The sequence below is a fragment of the Ursus maritimus genome, unplaced genomic scaffold, assembly GCF_017311325.1.
Source record: "Ursus maritimus isolate PB19 unplaced genomic scaffold, ASM1731132v1 scaffold_5, whole genome shotgun sequence".
NCBI lineage: Eukaryota > Metazoa > Chordata > Mammalia > Carnivora > Ursidae > Ursus > Ursus maritimus.
This window is the reverse complement of record NW_024426663.1, coordinates 28606745-28629579: the sequence shown is the minus strand read 5'-3', so window position 1 is coordinate 28629579 and position 22835 is coordinate 28606745. Positions and strand designations below refer to the sequence as shown.

Genomic DNA, 22835 nt, shown 5'->3' with positions numbered 1-22835 from the left:
ATGACACCAAAATCCAAAAATGGTTGATTTTTAGAGGTTAGTTGCTATGTGGAATCTGAAACCAAATCAATTAGTTTTCATGTTCTGTAATATTAAAATCCATTGGTTTATCTTGCAAAAGTAAAAAAAAAAAAGTGGAAGGGTGAGACTGAAGGGTGGTAAGGCTTTTTTTTTTGTATGTATATAACTCTGATTTAATTTTGATAAAGAAAATGTGGAAAAGGATAAAGATTATGTTCAAGGTTATTCGTTAATGATTAGCAATGGAGTTGTTCAGCTTTAAGGAACATTTTACACTGAGGGAAAGGAAGAGATGTACTTTTAGTCTACAAATATTAAACTCGCTTGTACATGCCAGGATTTTGACTGGGTGGTGGGAGCAGGACGCAGGAAGGAGTTAGAAGGGAGTGTACAACATACCCCCACTTGCTTCAAAAGTTTGTGCAGCCAGGCTGAGTTCAGGCTGCTTTCCCTGGCCTGGGGTGGTGGTGGACAGGAGACTTCACAGCCCAGCCAGCCCACACCAGAATGCAGACTTCTCCAGGCAAGGCTGAAGCACCTGTGTCGTTGAGCCATGGGCACAGTAGGTCCTCAAAATTCCTTTGTGGAACTATACCAAATTAGGAAAAACATACACCAGTAGAAAGACTTTTCTTCCTGTTGCTTGACTTAAAAGAATATAAAAATCTTTGAAAAATGTTAAGTTCGTTGATTTAATCATTTTTATGCATCTTTTTATAACACTGAGATCATGCTGTAGATACCCTTGTAGCTTTTTTCCCCACTTAACCACCATGACCTAAGCATTTCCTCATGTTAGTAAAAATTCTGTCTGCTTCAATTTTAAATCCCGTCCTTCTAAGTAAGTCCTGTTCGTGTGCTTGCTAGTGATCAGCCAAGGGTGCACATTCCACCAGAGAATCCTCATGCTTTCCTTACAGCTGTTAGGAACCCCAAATATTGGGGTGCCTGGGTGGCTCAGTCGTTAAGCATCTGCCTTCAGCTCAGGGCGTGATCCCGGCGTTATGGGATCAAGCCCCACATCAGGCTCCTCCACTGGGAGCCTGCTTCTTCCTCTTCCACTCCCCCTGCTTGTGTTCCCTCTCTTGCTGGCTGTCTCTCTCTCTGTGTCAAATAAATAAATAAAATCTTTAAGAAAAAAAAAAGAACCCCAAATATCAATAATCATTTTTTAAAAACCTAAGTTTTCTGTCATACCAATTGCCCAGCATTGCTGTTTAATGATATCTTCCGCCACCAGCCTGAGAAAGCCAAGGCAGGCCAAGTAGAGAAGACCCTAGGACTCCCAGGGGAAGCACCTAGACCACTTGTATAGGTTCAAACCCGGCCATGCCACATAATACTGTGACCACAGACAAATTATTTCATCTCTTTGTAGTTCAGTTTTCTCACAAGTAAAATGAGAAAAATGATAATGGTAGCTCCTACCTCATAGGATTGCTGTCAGTGGGTACGTGTAAAGTGCTTATCACAATGCATGGGGGTTGAGGGAGTTGGGGAGATGTTGTTTAAGGGTAGAAATTTGCAACCAGTAGATAAAGAAGCCCTGAGGTCTAATGCACAGCAGAGTGATTACAGAGAACAGTTCTAAATTACAGATTTCAATACTGCTAAAAGATCAGACCTTAATTGTTCCCAACACACACACACACACACACACACACACACAAGATAATTATGTGACACTGATAGAGGCATTAGCTAAGCTATGGTGGTAATCATATTGCAACATATAAATGTACAAATCAGCGCACTATACACCTTAAAGTTACACAATGTTATGTGTCAATTACATCTCAGTAAAAATACAAGAAACAATGCTTGACAAGTATTAAATGTTTAATACATGTTAGTTGTTACCATTATTATTAACTAGAATCAGACAGCGATGGGGTGGCAGCCCCCAAATCTCAGGGGACACCTTGTTCAACTTCTCCCAGGGCTTTGTTTTTCTACCCTCTAAATCAGTCTTATAAAACTGATCTCACAGGGTTGTCTGGTTTGACGTTTGAATGAGCTCAAGGCAGAGCCACAGGGCCTGCTCCCAGTGGGCACACAGGAAATGGTTGCTGTGTCTCAGGCTCCGGTTATAAGCCCCCACCCCCAACACCACAGAGCAGGTGTTAGCAAACTGAGGGGAGAGGTTTGGGGACCAAGGGTTTTCAGGGGAAGAAGAGATGCACAGGGGCTGGCATTGGGGTAATTTCCTTCTTCATGCCCCGAGATCACTGAGTGGTGAAGCCTGGGGAGTCTCCACTACCCCAAGACCCACCCATCAAGGGAGAGGGACACCTCGGGGCCAGTGGACTGTTTTCTTAATTTGTTTCGAATCAAGTGTTCTGGTGGAGGACTTTTTCAGCTGTGGTAGGGAGGGAATGTTTCAATAAATATGTTATCTGTAAGATCTAGTTCCTCTGTTTAGAAAATATCTATCACTTGTGGAATCACAGAAATGGGAGGGTCTGTGATGAAACAGGCACCCCGGGCAGTTGCTAAACAGAAGGCTCCTTTGTAGGGTTTTCTTTGGGGGACTTTTCAAAGGCTCCTGCCTGGCTGGCTGCCCCAGGCTAGTCCTCACAATGTAGGACTCGGGTAGGAGAACAAGTGGTTCTCAGCAGACTGGGTCCCTGGCAGTCAATCCCTCTGTTGTATCCTTTACTGTAGCCCAGCTCAGACGCTCAGCCATTTTCAAGTGCCTACCTACTTTGGGAATCAGGCAAGGGAATGGAGGAGTCAATTAATATATAAGCCGGGAACTCAAGCAATTCAAAAGTGTTGAAAACATGGCTCAAGAAGTTTATCTGTCTCCCTAAGCAGGCCTGCTTCCTCTGCCTCCAATCTCTCAATTCCTCTTCCAACTCCATCTTGGAAGAGTTCCTTTCCTCTATTTCACCTCACTTCCAGCCCTCTAGCCGAGTCTAGTATCTCTCCTTTAATACCCTTGCACCCTGGAGAGCCTGGGCCAGAGGGTCACCTCTCTCCCCCATTGAAGGCTGTTTCCCCAAGCCCCTGAAATGCAGCTGGTATGGAGTTCCTCTGCATCATCACGGACTTTCATGTGCAGCACCCTGCTCTTGGCTCAGCTGGGCTGGAGAGAGCTCTGTGCTCACACAGCTCACCTCTGCTTACAGATAGAGAGTGTTAGCAAACTCACTATTGCCCCACGTCCGGCCTTGGATTCCCAGCATTGGTTTTCTTCCATCCCGTGCTCCAGCTCTGTTTCTAGTCACACCTGCTCCTCCGGCTTGGGGCAAATAATTGGTAAGTATTTATGAAGATTACTGTGGGCAAGGCACTGTGCTCGTGGCCAGAGAATAGAAAGTTAGAAGACTTGGCTTCGGTGTCAAAGAGCTTCTGAGCTAACTTCGGGCCAAATAAGGCTAAAGTGTTAGAAGCCAGCGAATATACTCAGAAAGGCAAGCAGGAAGGACTTTCTTCCCTGGCGGGGTCAGGGAAGGCTTCCCAGAAGAGGTGGGATGTTGAATTGAGCATTAGTGGATTAGGCAGGCCAGTGGTTCTAAATGCATTTAATTTAGATTTTATTTATTTATTTTTTTCCTCAATGCATTTTAAAGAAATAGGTATGCTGGGCTCTAGGCCCAGAGTTGTGATATGTAGGGCTGAGGTCAGATCTAGTTGATGAATTCCCCCTCCCCGCTCCCCCTCCTACTCCTTCTCCTCCTCCTTCTTCTTCTTCTTGTTTCATGGGTGACTGAGTTAGGTGATCACTGTAGAGAATTGTTGGTTTGGGCAAGACAGGGAGAAGTAAGGCATATCAGATAGAGGAGACAGCTGTAAACAAAGAGGGAAAGCGGGAAAGCACAGAGCTTTTTATTTTGGGTAGGACAGGCAAGAAATAGACTCATTTCGGTGGTATAGATTAGTGCTTGAAAGGCAGCTCAGAAGTTTAGATTCTATATTTTAAGCAATGGGGAGCCATTCATGGTTTTTGAAGGAGGGGGGGAGAGGTCCTAAGAAATACAAAAGTGTTTTTATAGTAAGCTCTTGCTCTGCCTAGAATTCTCTCTCTTCTCAGACTCGAAGGAGGTACACTATTTTCCTGTGTCCAAAAGTGTTAGTCCTGGTCTTTTTTGCAATTGCAGGCAAAGTTAAAAATAGATGTCATGTTGAATCCTGTCCCAGGATGATCGGCAGTGATTATGTCCATTGCTTTATTCCCATGTCCTCTAAAAGACAATCATAAAAAGGAGTCTGATGTTGCTTTTCCCAAAATTTCAGCCATCTGATCGTGTCTAGGGAGAGGTAGTTTTCATAGGCAGGCAGGTAAAAGTGGTAGAAAAGAAGGGAATAACTTAAGAGATATAGCAAAGGAACAAACGTAGGACTTGGAACACAAAGTAGGCAACCAGGATAGCATATAAGGAATTCTTAGTTTTTGATTTACAGAGTAGCTGCCTTCAAAGACCCAAAGACTGTCACTTGGTAGAAGCTTTAGGCTTGTTGTGTATACCGGTAAGCTTCCCCAAGAAGTAACGGGGTGGGAGTGTTCAAACAGGTCACGGAGGCTAAGCTGTAACACTGTAGGGTTCCAGGTTCTATTAAGTGCTTGAACATATAGGGTCAGCTGTTACCCTCAGCAAAAGGCTGTTAGTAAACCAGGACTGTAACAACAGCACAGCCTATAAATAATGACACCTTTTGTTTGTATAATGTCAGGCATTACATTTCTTCCAAATGCTGCACAAAACCTGGCATGATTTTGGGCTGTATGAAAAATTGCTGGTGGAAAATATATTATGTAGGGCTTTTGCTCTCCTTTAACCTAGTGGCCCAAATAAGCAAATACATTATCCAAAAGAAAATACATGTTATACTTACAGAACATAGTCTTTTTCCCTCTAAAAATTAAAAATATCTTTTTCAAGTCCTGGCCACTATTATTCAGGATGAATCCTAGTGCTCTATTCTCTCTAGAATCAAGAAACCTTCCTAGGGACAAGTTAGATGCTTGACTACATTCACAAGCTCTGTAAGAACTCCTGACAAATAAGACCTTTCATAGTAAATGGTGAAATAGAACAATAGGAAAGGGCAGCTTGATAGCTACGCTACTGAAATATACGGAGAATTCTCATTAGGAAAACGCTGGGGGAAATGTCTGCATTGTGCTAAGAAAGAGAAAAAAAATAGTCTTAACTTCAACAGTGATGTCAAGAATCACACTCAGAAGGATGTAATAAAATATTTTCTATGTAAGTCTCTGAATAATGCAGTCCTTTACTTATTTTTTTTTTTTTAATTTGAGAGTGAGAGAGCATGAGCGGGGGGTGGGCAGAGAGAAAGGGAGAAGAGATTCCCCACTGAGCAGGGAACCCAATGCGAGGCTTGATCCCAGGACCCCGGGATCATGACCTGAGCTGAAGGCAGACACTTAACTGACTGAGCCACCCAGGCACCCCTGATGCAGTCCTTTTCTTGAGATTAATGTTAAACTGGGACTGGGCCCCTGGGGGCTGCACCTTAGCCCTATGATTACCTCTCTCTGCGATACGTGTGCTAGACTCTGTGCACCATGAGAGCAGGTGCACTGTTTTCTCTGTTTCTATGATTGTCATCACTGCACCCCCAGGATCAAGCCCAGTGCCTGGCCCATGATAGGCCCTCACTGAGCTTTTGATTAAAGAAAGGATGGATATATTTGATTACCTACTGCCAAAGACTATTGCAGTGCTTATTTTTTATTTATGAAAGTAAAGAAGTAGCCAAAAAGAAAACCACCAATCTCCCCGCATAATATACAGTTTCACCAATAAAGAACTTTGGATCATAGTGAAGAGCTGCAAGGAGGCAACCACTAGAAATTGTGTAGACTTGGAAAAGGACCAGAAATATCTAGGCAGATCCTAAGTTCAGCCTGTACAAGATCAGAGCAATAAACCAAGTATATTTATCATTTAAATGAACAACAAATGGGAATGTGAGATAAGCTGACATTTGTATTTACAGGATGAACACTTTGCAAATGGCCCCAAGGTTACAGTTCTTTTAAATTTTTCACATTATTGCTCTAAGATGTGGTGGGCTCGAAATACCACAATGGTGTGACGATTGTGCCAAAAAGCAAGCAACGTAAATACTCGGGAAAGGAGAACATTACCTTTTTTTCTCCCAGGTTGCAGGTTTCCGAGGACTGGCTATTTTTAAAAATGGAAAAAATTGGAAAGGACATTTTCTAAGAAGCAAGGAAGAAGTTGGTAGAAAGAAAAGCAAAAGTGAAAAATGATACAATACTTGGAAAAAGAAGAAAAACAAGACTAAGGACAAGCAAAGGAAAAGAAATCATGAGTACAACTCAGGATTCGAGGACCTTATGGGTATAAGAGGAGGACCTCTGAAGATCTATCTGCAAAAGTAGTAAAAACATAATCACACAGTGGAGGTCTCGGGGCAGCCTTGAAATGTGAAGATATATACTATTGAAGTCTGGGAGTACAGCATGGGGTTTTACATCAACTTCGTGACAACAAGCCAGATTTCCTATGAATCCCTCCTTCCCTCAAACAGAAATGCGGTCTCCAGAAAGGCACGCCCCAATTATGAAATGGCCTTAGAAAGCTGTGGCCAGAAAGGGCCGGGAGGGGAGGCAAGTTCCCTAAGGAGGGGATGTGAGTGGCATGTCTTCTACGATTCTCTCCAAGCTCCCAATGTATCATGGTCCACATGAGTAATGAGCAAATTCTTGCTTCTTTCAACCTGAGGCTCTTCACTTTAATAATTAATACAATTACCAACCGAACTAGTTATCAAACAGATCCGGTGAGAAGTAACATCTGATTTTCCAGCCTCTGGTTATTCTGTAAGAAGATGAGTTCTGGAAACACCTTTGGGATTAAGTCCTTTCAAATGCACACAGGGCAAAGGATCTTGGTATAAAGACAGAGCCAAGTCCTGCTCATAGCCTCTTCTAGGTGCAATCACTTAGAACGGGCCTCAGGAAAATATTCAAAGTGGTGGGGTTTCTGTACCTCTTTGAGACTTCCCTCCTACCTCGTGGCAAGTTATTATAATGACTTCCATTTGCATAGTGCTTTACAGTTTAGTAACATTGTGATATAAATGATCTCATCTCATGCTCACAGACACCCCAAGAAAGGCATCATTTCCGGTGTCATCCCCATTTTACAGGTGACGATCCGGGGGCTCATTCAGCTACTATTTCTAGAGTAACGACTGTGTGTTGGGCCCAGTGGAGACAAAATGATGACTAATACACAGTCCCTACCTTCGGGGAGGCCCACAGAGAACACCAACCCCCAGCAAGATTTGACACCACAGCCCTAGCCTATCAGGGCACATAGAAAGGCCAATGATTCAAGAAGGGAAAAGCGTTCTGCAAGAGGTGTTACCTGATTTTTATAGAACCAGGTGAGTAAGGTCACAAGAGCCACAGGAAGAGTATTCTAGGCCCCAACCCATTCTTATCTGACCTCTTAAAGAGGAAATCTGTCAACTCCAATACACTTCTGGTGGGATTTCAGACCTTGTAACAATGCCCAAGGAGGTACATGAAACAGGCAATGTGTGAGGAAGTTCGGGCTCAGAGGTATCACCCTCTAGTCTCTAGACTGAGTGTGCCCCCCTCCAGGAGGCCATACCAGCCTCCAGTATACTTTTTTAAGTATGCCTGCCTGAAAACTGCAGCCTCTTCCCCAAAGAGGAACCGTCCCTAACTCTTCTCCTTAATACAAAAATGAAAATGCACAGATAGATCACAGATACCATGTGGAGGGGTGGCCCTTTGGTAGTGACAACCAGGAAAATCATGTTAGAGCTTTGCAACCACAAAACGTAGTCTAATAAATTCAAGCACCAAAAAGTGTTACAATGAGTTGTTTGTGGCCAGAGGTTCAATCCAGAACAACTTTTCCTGCCTCTTCAATCTCCCTGGAAAAGAAGAGGTAGAAGCCGAGTCCTCCGTACATCCCCCCCAAACAGGGGCCCAAAGGTGGCTAATACCCCAAGTCAGCAAATGAATCTGCAGCATTTTGTTCCAAGAGACGAGCCCAGCGTCCCCACGGAGTGTCAGGTGTAACCCCCATCACGCACCTTTGATTTTTCTCTTGGTTGGACACAATCAAAAAATCTAAATTATTTTGAGGAGGAAGAAAACATCACTTTTGGTGAAGCGGACCCTCCTTTTAAAAAACATCTGGGATAGCAAAATGGGTGAGATAGGTGTAAAATCATTTTAAAAGATGCCACTTCTAGAAATAGTACAGAATGGCTTCCTCATGTGGCCTGTGCGGTGGCCAGGGGTCTGCCGGCCTACGAAATGACTCAGACGCGGCCACACAGCCACGTTGCTGGAGAAATCCTGGGGCTGGATTTGGGAATGGCACCTACTTGAGGAAGATATAAATTCTGGTCTTGTGCACATATGGTTTTGCAAAATCCAGGCATGAGATCATTTGGCCTGAATGTTTTCTCTGAGGGTTTCTCAGAGACAAACACAGTTATCTGAATTGAGTTAGGCCAGGGGGAAAGGCATTCTGGAGATTATCTGATGGTGCATGTGGACATTTAAACATTTGTCAATTGGGCCCCAGACCAAAGGTTTTGCATTTGTTCTCAAGAGGGCCCACAGAGGAGGAGCCCGCAGATTTCTAATCATCCAATCTTTTCCTACTACTTTATGGAGAAGAATAAAACGCTCTCTCCAAATCATGGGGTAGAAGACAGAACAGCCACCACTATCCTTTCATGCAGCGTTTATTTGATCAGATGGGTGAGTATTTCTGTCTGTTTTTTATTTTCGACTTTTCAGAAGAAGGGCCTCTAAGACTGCTCATAGTTTTAAGTAGGATTTTCTATGGCAAGTGAGAGGTCATTAAAAAAACCCCTTAGTTTTAGATAGGGGCGCTGGATCTTTCCAGAAGAACACGGTCTGACTGATTGCATCACGTCGTTGCAACGTCTCTGACCACTTGCATCAGAATCATTCTCAGGGAGACCAGTTCAATAGAAGATTCCTGCACTCCTCTCCAGAGATCCTCACTCATCAGGTCTGGGTTAAGCCCCGGATTCCGCAGGCGTTCCTGGTTCCCTGGTATACTTGCGAACTTCCGAGTGCTAAATAAAGGGGTCATTCTCTCCTGCCCATGTCCTTTGCTTGGTTTCACTCCAAAGAGTGTTTTAATATAATATAAAATTTGTTTAATATAAAAAATTTTAAAATAGAGCTTTCTGAGACGAAAATGTTAGCTCTCATTGGAAAGGTAGGGGATATCTGACCCTTTAACAGTCATTAATCCCGAAAGGCAAGAAAGACCCTGCTGCCTAGTTGGTTATCGGTTTCTGGAGTCAAGGGGGAGAGAGAGAGAGAGAGAGAGAGAGAGAGAGAGAGGAGCAGGTGTCCTAAAGGCAGACCTGCAGGACAGAGGGGAGAGGAGACAGTGTCCAACCAAGGGGAGGGCTGTGAGGGCAGCCACAGAGGATAGGTTTTACCTTTTCTTTCATCTGCAAAATGTTCAGAATTAACTTCTGTAATGAAGAGTCTTGCCTACGAGGGAGAACAGACTGAGACTCAGAAATTGGGTATTTTCTCTTTAAGATTTTTTAATTTATTCATCTGAGAGAGAGAGAGAGCCAGCATGAGCAGAGCAGGGGGGGAGGGACAGAGCGAGAGGGAGAACAGGCTCTCCATCCAGCAGGGAGCCCAACACGGAGCTCGATCCCAGGACCCTGAGATCATGACCTGAGCTGAAGACAGACACTTAATTGACTGAGCCACCCAGGCATCTTGGAAATTGAGTATTCTTAATTAAGGAGGAAGACAGGAGCAAATTCTATGAAATTCCGAAAGCGTAGCTAGGGAAAGAATATGCATCCCCAAACTCAGAACATGACAAATGGGGAATACCCACTAAAGTTTGAAAAATGTTTTAGATGTATATAAAAGCAATAATGAATAACACAACTGGTAGTAAACTTAAGGCACTTATTATCCCAAGAGCTAGTCCAGGTTAGAACTATAAACAAATTTAAGAAATATTAGGAAAGGGGCGCCTGGGTGGCTCAGATGGTTGAGCACCTGCCATCAGCTCAGGTTGTGATCTCTGGGTTTTGGGATCAAGCCCTGCATCAGGCTCCCTGCTCAGTGGGGAGTCTGCTTCTCCCTTTACCCCTGCTTGTGCTCTGTCTGTCTCTCTCTCAAATGAATAAATAAAATCTTAAAAAAAAAAGAAAGAAATACTAGGAAACTTAGGGATTAAAGACATTCATCAGGTTATTAAGGAAATTAGTGATATTTCACATGCATGCCCCAAATTTTGAGGTTAATTTCCTTGGGGGAACAATTGAGGTATTCCAGCCATTTTCCTTGGGATCACAGATGAAAATACAATATTACCAGAGTTCTTTGGGGTATACATCTCTTATCTGGCAGCAGCCGTATAGCAGGACCTCAACTTCAGTTCTATTTCTCCTGTGTATTAGCTGGGAAATGTGGGGCAAGTTATTTTACCTTTCTGGTCTCCTCATCTGTAAAACTAAATATATGCAACACCTATCACGGAATGATCATGAGAAGGAACTATGATCCTGTTGGCGAGCGCGACTGCCCAGGGGCGGATGGGAGCTCAGTGAATGCTTTTGACTCATGGCATTTCAGGCTGGGAGTAAATCATGTGTTCTATATGTCTGGCCACACATAACCATTTCAGTGTGTGCAGGAGATGTCAGCATGTCCCCACTAAAAATGTATGTGGAAAAAATAATGGTATGAACACATTTACCCATTACCACATTCAAAACGCAATTCCTTGAGTTCTGAGTTTTAAAAAGATTATGATAACTGCTCTGACTTTAGTTAGTAGACAAGTGACTTATTCAATGAGAAATGCTAAGTGCATACATTTGGGAATCCACATCAATTAGACGAGTCTAAGGGTCAAAGCTTTCCTCCACTATCTCCTCTTCCTGTGGATAGTTGAGGTAGAGTAGACTTCTTGCATAAGACAGGTAGGACCAAACCCCAAGGTGACTTACGAGCTCAGCCTGAGTGCCTGGGAGTGCTTACGCGGTGGAAGACATACTCATTCTTTTCCGTTCCGAACACACATAACCCCTCTGTTCCCAAATGCAACGTTGTGCTTTATATTCTATTCCCCCACATGGTTCCAATGGAGAACTAAATAAATTTATTTATTATTAAAATGTTCCCGGTGCTGTCAAAAATGCCATTGTGCAAACAGCCTTTTTCATTCGATTAATAGGGTTTCCAAAAGGATTCCAAGTGACATTGTTCAAACTCGAGTGTCGTCTAAGTAAGCGACTGAGAGCCGATGTTTGTGCACACACACGGACACACTGTTCCCCTGTAGCTACTGAAATACCGCAGTGAATTCAGCGTGTTAACCTGCTGAGGGTGTGAAGGGTACCGGGAGTGTGCTCCTTTCTATAATGGTGGTACATTAGTGCTGGTTTGAGACCTGGGCAGTAGTTTGGTATTCTTGGTATCGATTTCTTTCTTCTTCTTTTTTTTAAAAGATTTTATTTCTAAGTACTCTCTGTACCCCATGTGGGGCTCGAACTCACAACTCCAAAACCAAGAGTCATGTGCCCCACCAACAGAGCCAGCCAGGCGCCCCTCCATATCACTTTCTTACATCTTTTATTTTCATAGCATTTTGTAGCAATTTCCATGAACTATCAGTTTTTTTTTTCCTATGTAATGGTAGAAAAGGAAGTTTTGTGAAGGATGCCATTATCTGATAATTTCTAACTAAATTGTCTTTTATAAAAGTTCTCTAAAACTTTCACTGGTGGCAAATATGTATACAACACTGTGCAGGTTATAACGTTCACATTTTCCTGAGCTTCATATCAAACCTGTGAGAGAGGCAGAGCAAGAATTATTACCCCTGTTTTACAGATTAGGAAACTGAGGACAGAAAGTATAGAAAGGATGTAAAGAGACTTCTGGCTGATCTTTTCAAATAACTACAGATACCTTTTTTCAGTGACAAAATATCCTTTACAGTTTCCTTGGCTCTCTTGAGTTCTAAATTATTACCCAAAAGAAACCCCAAAGAAGTAAAGGCTGTGGTATATATATTCTCATACGGTTAAACCCTACTGCAGCTTACTTTTCCAAAGAAGGTACTTGGAATAGTAACAGTATGGTTGTCCCTTGAACGACATGAGTTTCAGCTCTGCTGGTCCACTTATACGTAGACTTTTTCAATAATATACATACAGTGCTGTAAATGTATTTTCTCTTCCTTATGATTTTCTTAATAACATTCTTTTTTCCAGCTTACTCTCCTGTAAGAATACAGTATATAATACACATAACATGCAAAATATGTGTTAATCAACAGTTTATGTTATCATAAATAAGGCTTCCCACCAAGGACAGGCTATTAATAGTTAAGTTTTAGGGAATCAGGGCATTTGGGGTGTTTGACTGCACGGGTGGGCAGGTTCTGCAGACCCACCTCTGTGTTCTCAAGGGCCAACTGTAATTTATAATCATTTATTATGTACCAGGTTCTGTATTAAGCATTTGTATGTTTTATCTCAATTAATCCTTACAACATTCCTAAGCAGAGAGGCGTCATTATTAGCCCATTTTACAAATGGGAGAGATAGGCTTAGAGAGACCTAGTGACTTTTCCTGAATTGCAGAAAAGCAATACTGTCGAATCGGTCACTCCAGCACTCTTAAGCGGGGCTTTATACAAAGCTAATTCTCTGTCCCTGCAGATGACACAAAATAAAGGCCAATTCAATCCAATTCAAAGATGAATTGTCTTTGTCAGAAAAATCCAGCACCCCATTGCTGATGCAAATGCAGATATACAGCCACTTTGAAAGATAATTGGTCAATAAAAGTACACATACGCTCAGCATATAACAATCCCAGTCCTAGATATTTATCCAAGCGAAATGAAAATACATGTCTGTGCTAAGACCTGAACGGGAATCTTCACAGCAGCATGAATCATAATAGCCCCAAACTGGAAACAACCCAAATGCCTATTGACTGGTGCGTGGATAGCCTGTGGTCCGGCCACACGATGGAATACTACTCAGCGAGAGAAAGGAAAGCTACTGATAGATGCAGTGGTATTGGACGGACCTCGAAAGCATTATGCTGAGTAAAAGAAGCCAGACACAAAAAGTTACATTCCATGGGATTCCTTTTACATGGAATTTTAGAAAGTTCAAAACTATATTGACAGAAAACAGATCAGTGGTTGGGGGGGTGGGGAATGCTGGGAAGGGCAGAGGGAATTGACTAAGAAGGGATTCGGGGAACTTTTGAGGTAATGGAAATACCCTGCATCTTGCTGGTTACAGCGGTTATGTGAGTTTATACATTTGCCAAAACTCATCCAACATTCTACTTTAAGAGGGTGGTTTTATTGTGTATAAATTATACCTCAGTTACTTTTACTTAAACACAAATCTAGCATTAAAAGTAGGCCCAGCTCTGCCCCTGCTCCTTTCCAAAATTATTTGATTATGGGCTGTTGTCACAGCAGGGTTACAGCAAGGTCATCAGAGCACTTTTGTTCCCTCATAAAGCGGCAGTTAGCATTCAACACCCCTCATCCCTTCAGAAGAATAGTACAATTCTCTTAATTTCTCCTCTTCTCAAACATTCTATGCATGACCCTCAAGGAAAAGCCAGGGCCTCAGTTCAAATCCAAAGCTGTCTGCTGAAGACTTTACTCTTGCTTGGGGGAGGTCAGCCTTTTTGTTCTAGGTAAGCCTTCAACTGATTGGATGAGGCTCACCCGTGTTAAGGAGAGCAATCTGCTTTCCTCAAAGTTCACTGATTTAAATACTAATCTCATCCAAAAACACCCCCACAGAAATATCCAGAACAATGTTGGACCACATATCTGAGCACAGTGGCCCAGCCAAGTTGACACATGAAATTACCCATCACAATCTTCTTTTAGCTCTGTCTCTACTCCAATTTTTAAAGACAAGGAATAAAGTTGTGGGCAATGAACTCCTCGAAATGGTGTTTTCCAAATTTGGGTGATGATGAGAATCCCTTGGAGAGGGTTATTAAACTGCAGGGTCCCCCCCCCCACACACACAAAGATTTTTGACCTAGAAAGTCTGGAGTTGGATCCAGGACTCTGTGGTTTATTTATTTTTTTTTTTTAAAGATTTTATTTATTTATTCGACAGAGATAGAGACAGCCAGCGAGAGAGGGAACACAAGCAGGGGGAGCGGGAGAGGAAGAAGCAGGCTCATAGCAGAAGAGCCTGACGTGGGGCTCGATCCCAGATCGCCGGGATCACACCCTGAGCCGAAGGCAGACGCTTAACCGCTGTGCCACCCAGGCGCCCCCAGGACTCTGTGGTTTAAATCAACTCCCCAGGGGGGTTATGATCAGGAAAATTTGGGCGATGACACTGTAAAACAAACCTACTTGTAACCAAGGAGCCAAGCTACTGGTGGAATTTATAAGGGCATTTGCTCATTGTGAATCCTATCCCTTCAAGCTGCTATAAGGGTACACAACAAAGTCTATTTAAGAGTGCTTTTATTAAGCAATTAATCCTGCCCCAGGACTCAGCTGGGTCTCCTCCTAAAGAAGTCCATTAAGGGTGGTGTAACTTCAGGGGCGGATGTACTAGACGCCGCAGCTCACACAGGCCCACCTGACCTGGGCCCTTCACAAAGGTGCGTTTGGGGCAGAGTCATAGCCATTCTGTGGGCCATAGCTTCCAACCACACACTGAAGAGATTCCGTGGTTGTCCTTTTATGAGGCTAAGCCAGCAGTCCTACAGTGCTGTAAGCAGGAAAACAACTTGGAAACTGAAGGGAGAAGTACACTTAATACCTTTAAAACAGATAGGGATCTTCTTCCCCTTTGCTTTGCCTTTTTTTTTTTTTTTTTTAAGGCTTTAGCCTGGAGTGGAGAGGACATCAGATAAATATCTTGAAATAGCTGAAGAGTGCTCATGTGGAAGAGAGGTTTGGCTTTTCCCTCTATGCTCCCAAGAGACAGAACTAGCCCCAGTAGGTGAAAGCTACAGAGAAGGGGCATTGTGGGCTGGACAAAAGGCAGAATAAGTAGAAAGAATGAGGAGTTACAGCCAGATGGACCACTCTTCATCTGCTGCCCCTGCCACTCACCAGGTGTGGGATCTTGGGCAAGCACTTAATCTCTCTGAGTTTTTGAATTGTAAAATGGAAATAATAATTGTTCCAGGGCTGTGGTGAGGATTAAATGAGATGTTTGTAAAGCTCTTAGCAGAGAGCTGGACCCATAACGGAATTCAATAAGCCACAGATGATAGAAATAAGAATAGCTCAAGCTGTGAAGGGTGAAAAGGTTGCCTAAAGGAGGAGTAAATGTCCATCACCAGAGGTGTCCAAGCCTGGTTACAACCCTCCTTTCTGGGGAGCGGGGAATGACAGGGAGTGGGAGCTCGAAGCATGGTGCGAGTGGTTGGATCGAACAACTCTTGAAGTCCTTTTCACCTTGAGCAGTTTTATGGCTCATAGAGGAGGTAGAGAACCCAGTCTTGTGCTTGCAAAAAGATCGTTCTTTCAAGTTTTAGTGAAAACATTTACTGTCTCTAGGCAGCCAACCTTTAGCCTTCGAGATGAAAAATCCGAGGGCTTATGATTTTGTTTTTCCTGGGAAGTTGTGACATTACACGATGCTTGCTCCAATCCCACCCTGAATACCCAAGCTTAGAATATGTATCACAAAACAAACTGGTGGCAGATTACATTCCAAAACAGCAAGGAGAACGACTGGACCGGACTCTTGCCTGCCACGCACAATGTACAGAGCACACTGTGTCTCGTCCAGGACAGTGAAGGGAACAGCAGTATCAAAGAGCTGTGGGAGGCTGGGATGCGATTTTCCCTAAATGGCTATAAGGATGCCCAGATGTTCACAAGAATTGGAGTAAAGGTAAAGAGAAATTAATCCCCCCCCCCCCGTCTTTCCCTCTCCCCCACCCAGCAGGCAGCTACCTCCTTCCCATCTAGTTTGGCAACTAGATGTTTATTCTCTGGAAATTTGAACATAAGAGCATCCTCATTCTGGGATATTGGCACATCTTAGATTTTAGGAGAGGATGGGCAGGGGATGCTCTATTGAAAACAAGGAGGTTAAGTGAAGATATGCCTACTAAGTGGAGAATCCTTCAGCCCCTTTCCCTCCTGGTTTTCAAAACAAGAGTAGCCAGGATTGTGAAACATGGACAGGAGATGAGAGACTTCTTCTCTGAAAAATACCTAAAGATTCCCGAAAAAGTTCTACAGATCGTGACCTTTTAGGACCCCCAACTAAAAGTCCAGCTTACCACTCGATCCCCTTAAAGCAGAGCCTACCAATCGTATGTCTTTTAATGTGACCTATGTATAATATCTTGGATTTGATCATTCAGCTAGGGACCACCAGATATTTGAGGAAAGCCTCCAGCTTGAAGGACAGAGGACATAACATACAAATAACATACAAGGGGGGGGGAATAGAATGTGGAGGGAATCCAGATAATATAGAGAGCGGATTTTAAAAAATTCTAATAGCCTCAAAGAAATGGGAGAAGATATTGTGTCCATGAAACAAGAAATGGATATTATGAAGCAAAATTTGAGAATAGGATACATGAATTTACAAAAAGAAAGAAAACTCACAGGAAGGAAGTGGAAAGCCCATCAGTAGGCATTGGTTCCTAGCTGGAATTTGCAGAAATACCAAGGGAAGAACGGCCTGAAATTGCTCTCGTCCGAGGGCTGTAAGATCCCTCCACTCCGATCCTCTGATGCCGTGTGTGCTATGCCGGGAGTTCCTGATCGGTAAGTCTGTCCTCCATTTACTCTCCCCCCCACCTCCTGCCCCCTCAAAGTTGAAACGTCCTGGCCTGTTCAGGCAATAGTCTTGATCCCGGCTAGACTTTACTTACAGGAAGAGAAGAGAAAAACAAGGAATTATTATTGACCAGCAAGCTAGGGAAAATCCAAATATGAAAATAAAAGAAGGAGGTAAAATACATAAAATTCAGTGGGCTGCTTTTGTCAGAAAATATTTTCAACCTGCTGCCTGGCGGTCGGTTGTCTGTGATTAAGGACAGCAAGGCGGGCTTGGACAGAGAGGAAAGAGCAGGCTGCAGAGGAGGAAAGCGGCAGCAGGTCAGGATGAGGAAAAAGCCCAGAGTTTGCTCCCCGTACTGATGAGCAGACTGTCTCAGGAAGATGAGGTGGGTGCTTGCTCAAGAGAAGGCAGGGCGCGGGGAGCTAGGGAAGGTCACACAGACACAGGCAGGCAGAAGTGAGTGAGGGACTTTTTAAGCGATGACTCTTAGAAGAAGTAGTTACGCAGGGAGATGGGGTATGCAGTGATGACGCTGAACAACTGTGGGTGCTCTGATTTAGAACTTTTTTGGAACTGCTTCAGAACTGTCATGAAAGTTGATTCAGGGAAAGCCAAAGGTAGTATTAGCGCGGGAGCTAGGTTTTGTGCTGACTTGGGGAGGAAGGAAGCAATCACAGCTTTTCGCTTTTTCACTTTTTTTTCCTTTTGACAGTTTTACACTTTTTTAAGCTTTGTGAATTTAAATATAGGTTCACAGGAAGCCACAAAGACAGAATAGAGAAGAGAGTTCCCATGTACCCTTTCCCTTTACCCAGTTTCCCCTAACAGTTACATACATCTTACATAACTATACATTGATACAATGCGTGCATACAGCTTCGTTCCATTTCATTACATGCACAGGCTTCCAAAATGACCACCAAGATCAAGATCCAGAATAGTCCATCACCGCAAAGGTCTCCCTCTTGCTACCTATTTATGGTCACACCCACCACCTCTCCTCCTCCTGCCCTGTTATATAGTCACACTCTTCCCCCACCCCCATCCCTAATCCCTTGCAACCACTAATATCTTCTCCATCTCTTTAATTTTGTCATTTTGAGAACGCAATATAAATAAATTCATACAATATGTGAACCTCTGTGATGGGCTTTTTTCCCTTGGCATTATGTCTTTGAGGTCCATCCAAGTTTTCACCTGCATCAATAATTGAACACAATAGTTCAGTCATTCACATAGGGAAGGACATTTTCCTTGTCTCCGGTGTTTGGCTGTTACAAATAAAGTTACTGTGAATACTGTGTCCAGGTTTGTGTGCACATACGTGTTCATTTCTCTGATATAAATTCCCAGGAGTGCAGTTGCTATGTCATATAGCAAGAGTATGTCTAGCTTTTGTAAGAAACTGCCATACTATTTTCCAGAGTGACGGTAACATTTTACAATTCCACCAGCTGTATGAAAGCCAACGTCTCCACATCCTCACCAGCAGTTGGTACCGCATTATTTCTTTTTTGAAAGATCAGGAACATCCTGCTACCTTCCTTTTTCACCTTCTAAGTAAAAAGAAAAAATATGCAGTATTATGTATATGTGTGTATATGTATGTGTGCGTGTGTATACATATATATACACACATATCTATACATATGTATAGATATACATATATAAAAATACATATATAATCTATTTAAGTTCAAAGTATAGTAAGACAAACACCTGTTAACACATCACCCAATTTAAAAACTAGAGCATATCAAACCCAACTCCACCCTCTGCTTCCCCCACCAAGAGAGTGGTAGGCTGAATAATGAACCCCAAAGATCTGCTAATCTCAGGAACCTGTGACTGTTACCTTATATGACAAACACAGCAGATGAGATTAAATTAAGGATTTTGAGATGGGGAGATTATCTTGGATCATCCAAGTGGGCCTAGATACAACCCTTAGGAAATTGCAGAGGGAGACCGGACTACAGAAGAGGAGAAAGCAACAGGACCACGGAGGCAGATATTGAAGCCATGTGGCCAAGGAATGCTGGCAGGCGCCTGAAGCTGGAAGCTGGAAGTGCTGAATTCTTTCCTGGGAAGGAAGCACAGCCCTGCTGACACCTCGATCTCAGCCTCGTGAGACAGATTTCAGACTTCTGGCCACAGAACTGAGAGACGATGATAACTGTGGTTTTAAGTCACCAGGTTTGTGATCATTTGTTACTGTAGCCACAGGAAACTGATATGTTGACACGCTGTTTTGTACCTATGGGCTATGAAAATATGTATCTAATAGTTCATTTAGCTACATTGTATCTCTATAAAATTGCTATATTCTTATATGAAGAGACTCTGGGAGTTACTTTTTTTGTTCACCATTGTTTCTAAGATGTATCCATTTTATTGCAAACCATAATTCATTTATTCTTACTGCTGGGCAATATTCCACTATGTACTTCTTCATTCTCAGTGGCTTGTGGTCGGTATCCTTTATCGGATTAAAGAAAACTGGTTTTTCCCCCCCAAACTGAGCTTATGCCCAGATGTCACATTTCGCATGTTCTTTCACTTCACATGCTGATTGAGTCAGACAAAAATTGTGGAAAGTAAGGTGAAATGAATGTCGTAAGATTATGGGATTCCACATACTCCATCAAGAGTAAACGTGAATGAATCCCCTCACCACTAGGGAGAGAGAGCTGGGTAAGATACGTTGGGATGAGGTGTGCACAGGGCTTCTCGTCAGCCCCCTGCAGACATGCTCAAACGTGGGAGAGAGAACGCCTGCCCCCACTCCCCCCACTTACTCCTGTGATTAGTGAGGAGCTCGGGCCTCCCTGGCTGAGGCAGACGTGGCTGGACGGCCCACCTGAGATGCAGTGACTCGTCAGTGTGAGGCTGACCCACTACACGAAAATCAAGAATAAATAAATGACCTCAAAAAGATTTCTGACTTCTAGTCGGACTCAGGACCCCTGCTTCTCTTGAATACCCAGGAAGGTAAAAGGCATGAATGAATCTGAAGGAACTAAGGATGACTCAGCCTGGGATGAAATGGGTGAGTGTTCATGAGACATTTTCTCCTTTTCCCTGCAAAGGTTTGCTCTGGACAAAATCTTGCTTGAGTGGCTGGTGAGTCAGCTCACAAATCTGGGAGTCATCATCCCAGCTCTTCAGCCACCTGTCTCCTCACCCCTCACCATATGTGTGGGCTCTTTCCTCAGGTGCCACTCAAATTATCCCCTTTTATGAGAAACGTAGAATTTATCGATTTCAGGGGGACATGGAAGGTGGTCTCACTTTGCACCACAGCCCCAGCAACGGAAAAATCAATTTTTCAAAGTAACGCTCTCTCAAGTTTTCATCTAGAATTGCTGAGTCATTTCCAATGCAATTTCTACACTGCTGAGAAATGCAGGTGCATTTCTTTTTTTGATATACTTCCTTTACCTTGAAGCATCACCGTGAGTTCCTAAACACTTTATATGGAGAAACAGCTCCTTACTTCTCCAGAGGCAGAGACACTCACAGCGATAGCCTTAGTAAGGGAGGACCCTTGGCTGGGCAGGTCAGCCTGGAAGGATCCTGGTAGGCCAGCAGCAAGCACCTTAGCTCCCAGACAAAAGCTTCCTTATGATTGTCCTCTCGGCATCATCTCTGGGGCTAGAGGATTGGCTGAGCTCCTCCCTCACCATCATTCTTTCTACATATTTATAGTCAGCTGCCAACTGTTTAATAATCTAGTTCTCCAGTCTTGAGGATGACTTGAATTTTTTCCTTCCCTCTTTTCCACTGTTTGTCCTTTGGCCACTAATTTCTCATGTGCTGTACTACAGGAACTGGGTAAAAATCTGGGGGATGATTTGTGAGGAAGAAAGGTAAAAAGGTCAGGTAGCCTTCACTATCCACTTTACCCCTAGCTCTTATCAGTTAGGGACAATCTAGAATGGTCTATATGCTACCACCTCCTATTTATGAGTTATTCAGCACTCTTTCTCTCCAGAGCCTGGTGAGAAATTCTACGTAGATAGAGCACATCAAGACTACATTCAGATCTTCTGATTCTCCATCCATTACACCATATCCTATTTTTTAAACTTGAAACTGAAGACATCAGGGGTTCAGTAGGACTTTCAACAGGTCGCTCCTGGCTCTTGTTGTCACGAATAGGCAGATGGTAACTCTGAAGGTCTCTGCCAACAGTTGGCAGCAGCCTTTAATTCCATCATCAAAGACTGAGACAATAAATTCGCTTGCAAGACGATGTTTAATGCCTTTAGTGGCAACACTAAGATTGGCTATGTCGCCAAACCCTCCCAACATTTCTAGAGCTATTCAAAATCAATGGTTCTCTTTGCAGAACACAAAGGCAAACACCGAACCATCCAAAATCAATAAAAAGTGATGGACAGGGGAATAGGACTGGGTAGTACAAAGGATAAAGAAATAATAAAGCCAAAGGTTATGGAGTGATTGCTTTCTAATTTGTCTTTATAAAAAGGAAAAAGAATCAAATGAAAAATTGGCAAGTTGCAGAGTGAAAATGTCAGAAACGTTTTATATTCTAAGGCTTTGCCACACACTGTCTTGCACAATGTTGGAGGAAGCAAGGTTGACATGGAGAATATTTTCACAAATCTGAGCCAGCCAGGAAACCAGGGGAAAATGCTCTTAAATTTGGGAAAATTACAGGCCTGCTATTTGACATTAGTTGGAGAAAAACATCAAACCTCAGAACTTATTCTGAGAACTTGAACAAGAGAAGTACATCAAGGCCAGAGAGGGTGGATCCCTCTAGGACTTGGAAGCACTATTGTGGAGGCCTTTAGGGAAGGCCTTGCCAAAGGGGGATGGATGAAGTGGGCTCGCATTTCTGTAAACCATCTTCTAAGTGTGCCTGGGGAGCAAAGAGAACCGAACTCAGGACAGGGACCTGGGAAGAACATATGAGCTAGGCTGGAGTTGGATCTCCCCCCCACATACGGGCCCAGTATCACAGTTAAATTTAAAGTAAACAAGCTTAATATTTTCCAAAAGAGAAGTGATGAGAGCACAAGCTTTATCTGATGATAAAACATGTTATCAAAATACAATACACTAAACTGTGTGGTACTGACACACAAATAGTCATAAAGTTCAATGAAACAGACTTGAAGGTCCATAAATAGAGCCAAATACAACCCAGTGGTAGCACTGGTCCCCATCAGCAGGCTGTTGGGATGGGATTTTGAGCGTGGCAGGGGAGAACCCTAGGCGTAAGCAGCATCACAGTCACAGACTCTCACCTGCACAGGTGCAGGCAGAAGGTGAATGCTGGGTTATGTGGCAGCTAGGACATGTGAAAATTACAAAGATTGGGGAGGTGGTCTGATCTGAACTCTCTGGAAGCCATGAAAAACCACACCCTGCTATCAACCAAAGGTGTGATATGAAAGCTTGAAGGCCTCCAGCGGTTGCAGGGTAGAACGTGCTCAAAATTGGTCCCAGAATGTAATTACAGCAGCGGCAAAAGCGGCAAAGGAAATTAATTCACAGCTTCAATGAATCTCTTAGGTCAAAGTCACGGTAGAAAAAGGGTAAGATCCTGAGATGTGGTCGGGGATGTTTGGATGGATGAGCCCGAGAAGCGCGAAATCTTCCTGCTTCTCTGAACTCTCTCCCCCACTAGAGGAGAGCCAACTGCCCTTGCCCCGAGACGGTACTGAAGCCCCACTCGATGTCTATCTTCTTGAACACCACCCTGATTCTGACTCTGTTCAGAGAATAATAAAGATGAGTTCTCAGCAGTGTGAGTAGAAAACACAGCTCCTCCTCCAGGAATAAAAAATTGTCCACATGAAAGACATCATGACTTGGGTCATACTTTCCAGGAAAACCCAACGATCACCTGAGGGTGTGGATCTTAGAAGAATCAGAGAGGGGAGAAGGCGGAATTGGTAGCAAGGGCAGATTCTAAGACTGGAGCGGGGCTGTTTACTGATGTAGGAGCCCCCTCCCATGGA

The 22835-nt window shown here is 43.4% G+C and overlaps 1 long non-coding RNA gene across 1 annotated transcript; it reads left to right on the top strand.

The window, feature by feature from the left end:
• The first annotated feature begins 8651 nt into the window (after nt 1–8651).
• On the top strand, nt 8652–18396 carry LOC103681459. Its single transcript, XR_573281.2, has 3 exons — nt 8652–8767; nt 16762–16826; nt 17746–18396. It is a non-coding gene; the product is annotated as an uncharacterized LOC103681459 (long non-coding RNA).
• Nucleotides 18397–22835: the final 4439 nt, after the last annotated feature.